The 6886-nt window shown below is 43.1% G+C and overlaps 1 long non-coding RNA gene across 1 annotated transcript; it reads right to left on the bottom strand.

The window, feature by feature from the left end:
• Positions 1-3024: 3024 nt before the first annotated feature.
• Positions 3025-6511, bottom strand: LOC124654116. The gene is made up of 3 exons (XR_006988207.1): positions 6414-6511; positions 4371-6293; positions 3025-3472 (listed from the first exon to the last, which is right to left on the bottom strand). It is a non-coding gene; the product is annotated as an uncharacterized LOC124654116 (long non-coding RNA).
• Positions 6512-6886: the final 375 nt, after the last annotated feature.

The following is a 6886-nucleotide window of genomic DNA, read 5'->3' as shown; positions in this document are numbered from 1 at the left end:
ACCGCCAAGGAAAAAGGCGGGGATGAAGGGGGCGGTCGTGGCTCGCGGGGGAGGAATAGGGCGGGGGCGGCACGTCCGGAGGAAGGAGGTGGGGGTGGGCGCGCTGGATCGGGGCAGGAAGAAGGTCTGGCGCACCGGAGGGGATGGGGTCGGGCGGCACGCCGGAGGGGACAGGTGGGGATGCGCCGGAGAAGACGGTGTGGGGGCGCGCTGGAGGGGACAGGGTGGGGGCGCGCCGGAGAGAACAGTCTGGGGGCTCGCCGGAGGGGAAAGAGTGGGGGGGCACCGCAGGGGAACTGCAGGGCGCCGCCGGCCGCCGGGAATGTCGGGGATTGGGGAAAAGTTTGGGAGAAGGAGATAAGGCAAGGGTGGGGTGGGGACGTGTGGTGGGGTGACGACGCGGTTCAGTTTCTTTCGGGCCTGGGGTCGAGTCCGTAGAAACTAAAGCGGGAATAGGGGGTTCGAGAATAGCTATTCTAGAACCCCTCTTAAGGGGGGTTCGAGAATAGTTGGGCTCTATATATATATATATATATACATATATATATCGACGCGGATTTGCTACCATGGTGGCTAGCTATTGACCCACCATTAGCCATTCGATATAGTGTGCAAGAAAATTAAGAGATCAAGATTCCTATGTCTAGCAGTGGAGTGAGCTAACGGAAATATGAATGGGCATCTACAGCCGTTAGTGCTGGCCGAATTGCAAAGCTGTATTCTACAATGTAGAATCTGAGCAAATAAGTGAAGTGCAACTTCAACTGTAGTACAATATAAATATGGTTGATAATACACATGATTTCTACAATTTTTTCTACACTCTCAGTGAGGATGGGCTCTTTAGCTTGCATAGCTACTATTGCATGTAGAACGCATTCCGTTTTGACAGTTTTTGCATTGCTAGCTGTACCAACAAAAATGATATAGCAACAAGGATGAGATTACCTTCGAAACTGCGTTTGAAACTACGGTTCTCACTGTATCCATTTTGACATGCCTGCTTGCTCCCTTCCTTTGTACCGCACGTATTACAATGGAATAGATAAGATAGTCCCCCATGTGTATGGGCATTTCAAATTGCAACCGAAACGGCAGTTCCACTGGATGTTTCGTTGGCACGTGGTACATATCATGTGTTTTTAGTGTTCTCTAGATATGTATTCTCTTAAAAGCAAAGATCTGGCAATAGAAAAAGAAGTGCTATATTTTTCTGTTCTGCCGATGTTATGATGAACTAACATGTGTTTTACAGAGGAAAAGAACTGATGGATCGTCCAATATATTTGTTTCGGATCAAAATTAGACACCATGCTAAATCTTTAGCAACTGAGACTAAATACTTTACATGAGCGCAGCCTTTGAAATACAGTACATGAGGTGATACCCGGGACAATCCCTGACATCGTGTTGGCTATCTAGAACGAGGGAGACGATGGAGTCCATGGCCTTTGGCCTGGAGTCCCCGGCGTCGTAGTACATGACTTTCAGCCGGCCGTGGCACGCCACCGCGAGGTCGACTGAAACAACAATCTGGGCCTTGTCGGTCACATTGTAGCTGGCGTAAAAGGCATCCTATCCGAGCTCGGCGGTGACGGTGCAGCCAAGGTCATCCTGGATGTCGGCGATGATCACCTTGGCACCATTCCTAACAAAGTACACGGCGGCCGCCTTGCCGATGCCGTTGGCGGCGCCTATGATCGCGGCAAACCTTTGGGAGTTGGAGGCCGTAGAGTAGCCGCCGCGGTACTGGCTGACAAAGTCAATCATTGCTGCCGGCGTATCTCCGTTCATCTTCTCCCTGTACACACACATGCACGCACTGAAAATTCAAATATGAGAGAAAACATTATGTTAAATTAAGTACTTATTTGTAATACAAGAAAACGTGCAAGGCCTAGATCCACTTTCTTCTTGAGAATGCACCGTACCTGAGCATAATCTGCATCTGCGCTGTGCGGAATATTTCCGTCAAGGTAAAAGAATATCGATGATGATATAACTAAGATATTTGATGGCCATGAGGTGGTCTTATTCTGTCACGAAGAAGACTCTAAACCACTATTCCATGGCTCTGCTTGCAACTCATATGCTAGTCGTTGCATTTTCTTCTCCATGCCAGACTGAGCAGTTTCATAGAACGGCAAAGTGTATTGCAAAGTGTATTGCATGTAATTGTGTGGATTCAAAATTTGAAAAGTGTGCTCCTGGACAGCTGTGTGAGAGACAGCGTTAACTTGATCCGTTTGCAAGCTGTGCTCTCAAGTGTACATCTAGTATCATATGCATATATAGACGCGCTATTTGACTCCCTGGGGGCAGAATATTATTCTGCACCCGGGTCGCACCGGCCAACGCATCTGCGTCCCGCACCCAATCCCGTGTGTCGTAAGAAAATTGCACCAGCCGTAAGAAAATTGCGTTCAAAGAGCGAGCGGCCGAACTGCCCCAGGCATCCACGACCCGCACCCAAATCGCTGTGGCCTGGGAAAACTGCATGCAGCGTCAAAAAAAATTACGTCATCGTACGAAAAGATGGAACGCTACCCTCCCCTCAAAAAAAGATGGAACGCTACCCTTCGTAACAACTTTTTCTTTTTTTGCCAAACAAAAGTAGGTCCAACTTGATGCGATAATTAAGCCCAGCTCCATGAACCATCAACCATATTAAAATACTGTCAATCTGTGCAAATCGACATAAGAAAATTGTAATTAAGTGAATGTAAGAGAACTTATTTTCAGCAATTGGCCTAAGTTTATTTGTACGAATCATCTACGGCTTTTTTCCAATCAACCTTTAGCTCCACAAAAGAAAACTTTTGATCTGCTAGCAAGATAAGAGGTCTTCTAAAATTGGCCGACTTAATAATTCTGAGAACCAAGACTTGTACATCGGTTCCTTCTTCCAAAGATATTATCATGTCACACAAACGTCCGGCCACATCAAACATGGTATACAGTTGGACATAAAAAGGTAGTACAACAATTTAGGATATGTTTTGACGGACGACGCTAATACAAGGATCAGATCATGACCCAAGTACATTGCAGGGGCGGGGACACATGAATATTCAGCTATATACAGAAGTGGCACTTAAGGCTAGAGAGATCTACTACGAAAAGAATACACAGGATATGGGTGTATACCCAGTAATTACATATGAAGCTACTTTGTGCATACACAATTCAAGTTAGAGATAACTATAGCTCACGCATTAGTGATGTTAAACCCTGACAGAAGAAACTTCAGCTTCATATCACTTTGCTTACCACCGTCTTCATTCACATCAGTAGATGCATAAAATGGAAATTCATTTGACACTCAATGGAGGGGGACATACGCAGCAGTAGGTTGGGTCAAATCCAATTGTAAATATACCCTGTTTCTTCCATGCCCAACAACGCTCAAAGATATCCGAGATGGGTTCATCCAGATCAGCAACATGCTTTTTCAAAACATGCCAATGACTAGCTGCACAAGGAAAAGAAAAACACATGACGTACATAAGGTATTTTAAAAGATGAAATTTCAGTAAAATTTTGCTGCGCCACATGTACCTTGTTCATTACATAAAAAGTCAAAACTTACAATTATACAAATAATCGTTATATATTTTTATTAACAGATGTTGCTTTCATACACCAAGACAAGGCAATTAACAATACATAACTCCAATTAAAAGACGCAGAGTTTAAACATCTACATTTGTTTTAACCAGCACACCTCAAAAGGCTAAAATATGCTAGTGTTGCCAAAATATTTATATACACTGTTACATGGGACCTAGCTACTGCTGAACTACAAAATTCAGAATATAATCTTTCAATACAGAATAAATAGATTCCGTTCTTTATTACCCAAGCAATCTATAGACTATGATGCACGTGAAGACATGACATCTAGATTCAGAATTTAGTTAATTGATAAGCTTCTAGTCCAAAATAAATGCATTGATAAGCTAAACAGACAAATGAAAAATAATAACATAACCTTAGCTCAAAAAAGGCACAATGGATCAAAATATTACATGGGCAACAGATGCAATAGATGAACAGCCCGAAAACCCTTTCCCCATGAATACTTATCACAGCATGCATATGAATCCTGCGCAGTGTCACACACAAAATCTGACTCTGTCTCATAGTGTTGTAACTACTAGGCATACACAAATATTGGTACTTTAACATAGAACCTAGCTGAGCATGCCCACTAGCACTAGATTGGAGATACCGTTGCAGTCAAGAATTTAAAAAGATGCACAATTACTTATCTCATAATTCATCTCTTGTAGCAACAATTATTACGTCGAGTAAAACTTAACAATTACGAAGCAATATGATGCAAAACTGGAGAAAGAACCGTCACTTACGCATACAGATTGGCAGAGATGGAGCGAAGAAAGCAGCAGCAAGCGCCATACCCTGGTTGCAGTCCGATTATATCGGTAAAGAAGAACATGATAGAAAAAGATTGCAGCCTCCCACCACTGTTGAGATGATTTAAATCACTAATAATACAGGGCGGTGCTTGTGCCGCGGAATAACGAAATATACAATGAACTCTGTATATTTGTGAGTGAAAACGTCAGGTAATTGCAAAATATACTCATTTAAGATGGCTTAGTCGAAAGCTAGCTCAACTCAAATAAAGATGGTGTGACAATGCAATACATGAACAATGATTTTATTCAAGTATAGATCAAGAGTAAAAGATAGTTAAGCTTGCAAGGGTTGCAAAATATTCTTTCAGACATATTATATAGTTTTGATTATAAACATACAAACCAAACAAGATAAACACTTCAAGTGAAACAACCTATCAGAAAACTGAAACAAAGCACATTTATGGGAAGGATATAAGTCGTCAGACAAGCATAAAAAACTATGTATGAGCTTAGTTTAATTCATAATTTGTAACCACAATGCATTTCATAATGCCATTAAATAACCAGTAAAAATTGCTTTCAGCTTGGTACTTTCACATAGAACCTAGCTAATCGTGCCCACTAGCACTAGACTGGAGCCAATAAAATAAAAATTATGCAGAAATACTTATCTCAAATTCACTTTTTATAGTAACAAAATTATGTCAAATAAAACTGAACAATTACGAAGCGAAAAAAGGATGAACAATGGAAGAGAAAACCCGTTATAAGTAAACCTACCGCTGAACACAAACCATCATACCAAAATGCGCAAACGAGTCTATGGAAAGCTTGAAAATGCAAATATATTTGCAATTTGTTTTTTTAAGAGCATATTTGCAATTTGCACTTAGGGACTAACTCGAAATTATGGACGCAATAAGCCAAGCTCACTGCACGAAAGCATTACTACTACCAGATATCTGAAGCTGAAATTATAAATAATAGATCATCATGCACACTTCTGATTGCCCATTCCACCCGCCAACCACTCGCCGCTGAGAATGACTGCTATGTTATGTAGAGTGTGGGAATTTTACCATATATCCATGTTGTTAACTTGTTATTGTAATGAAACTGTTCACAGATACATGTATTTGAGGATTATGGCATAGGCTATGGTTTGCTTATGTAATTTTCGTGCGACTGAATAATGAAATCCAAGCGCTGCAACTAAGGGTGATGTGTTGAAAATAGTAGGAACGAAAATTCTGTATTTCACGATGAATGCAACATCAGAGAAATTTCAAAGTGCAAGTTCAGTAGAAATGACAAAACCCAAGCTTGCGTTCAAGGATTGGACTAGGTCCTAATGAAGAAGGCAGAAATATACGACTCATGTAGCATCAGGTGCAAGAAGAAAGTATTCTGCGATCATTTAGAATTCTTTCATATTTCAGATTGGAGTCAAGAAATTATCTCTTCAAAATCCTAGAATATCATCTGGATAATTTCCTTATATCAGCTGGATTTCAGTTTTGGTGATAATATAATTCATTCGTTTCAAGAAAAAAGTAAGGAAGTGTGATGCATGTTTAAATGTAAAAAGCAGCTTAATCTGCAGCTTCAGCGATTGAAGCTAACCACTAAGCAGGGCATTTTTTGGGGGCCAAAAATAATTTGTTAGTTTTGATCCCTGTCGTCATATCTTGTAATTAACATCCAAAATTTAGTGAAGTTATGAACGCATTGACAAATCCATGTAGTGCAACATAAAAGACAGGAAGAAGTGCAAGAATGCTAACTAGAAGAAAATAAATGGAAAGGAGAAAAGTTTGCCCTTTTGATTCCAATCCGTACTCCTCCAGATCCAACCGGTTCAACACTTCACCTCCAAACGGCCGCCAGCACCGGTCGTAGCCCTGTTGCCTGGAAAAAGAGAGGATTGCAGGAATACTGGGAGATGGAAACAGATTCACTAGCGAGACCCAATTCTATCTAGAACGGAATAGCTGCGCACAGGCAATCGAAGAAGTGTGGGCACCATACCTTAATTCGAGACTTACGAGCGTATTCCAGCCATTGTCAATCTCACGCAGGGCTTAGGCCGTACACCGCGATGCCGAGGCCGCTCGAAACGCCGTCCGCAACCACCACCGCTGAGCTTTGCGAAGAAGATGGCGAATCAGTCCTTTGCCACCACCCGCGGATCAGCACGCCGCCGATTGAGCCGGCTAACCACGGCGCCGCCGATTCCGTCGAGGAATCCAGAGCGGAGAGCACACACAACCACCACCCGCCGAGCTGTCCGATCAAGATGCCGAATCAGCCCTTTGCCACCACCCGCGGATCAGCACGCCACCATTGCCGCCGATTCAGCCGGTTGACCACGGCGCCGCCGATTCCGTAAGCCGACCACAGCGCCGCCGATTCCGTCGAGGAGACCAGTGCGCAGAGCGCACTCGCAGTTTACCCGCTCGCCACCAGCCGCTCGCCCCCTCGCCGCTGCAGCGCGCAATTTC

This window comes from Lolium rigidum, chromosome 5, assembly GCF_022539505.1.
Source record: "Lolium rigidum isolate FL_2022 chromosome 5, APGP_CSIRO_Lrig_0.1, whole genome shotgun sequence".
Classification (NCBI taxonomy): Eukaryota; Viridiplantae; Streptophyta; class Magnoliopsida; order Poales; family Poaceae; genus Lolium; species Lolium rigidum.
The sequence above is the reverse complement of the archived record's forward strand: the minus strand, read 5'-3'. Positions and strand labels throughout refer to the sequence as shown.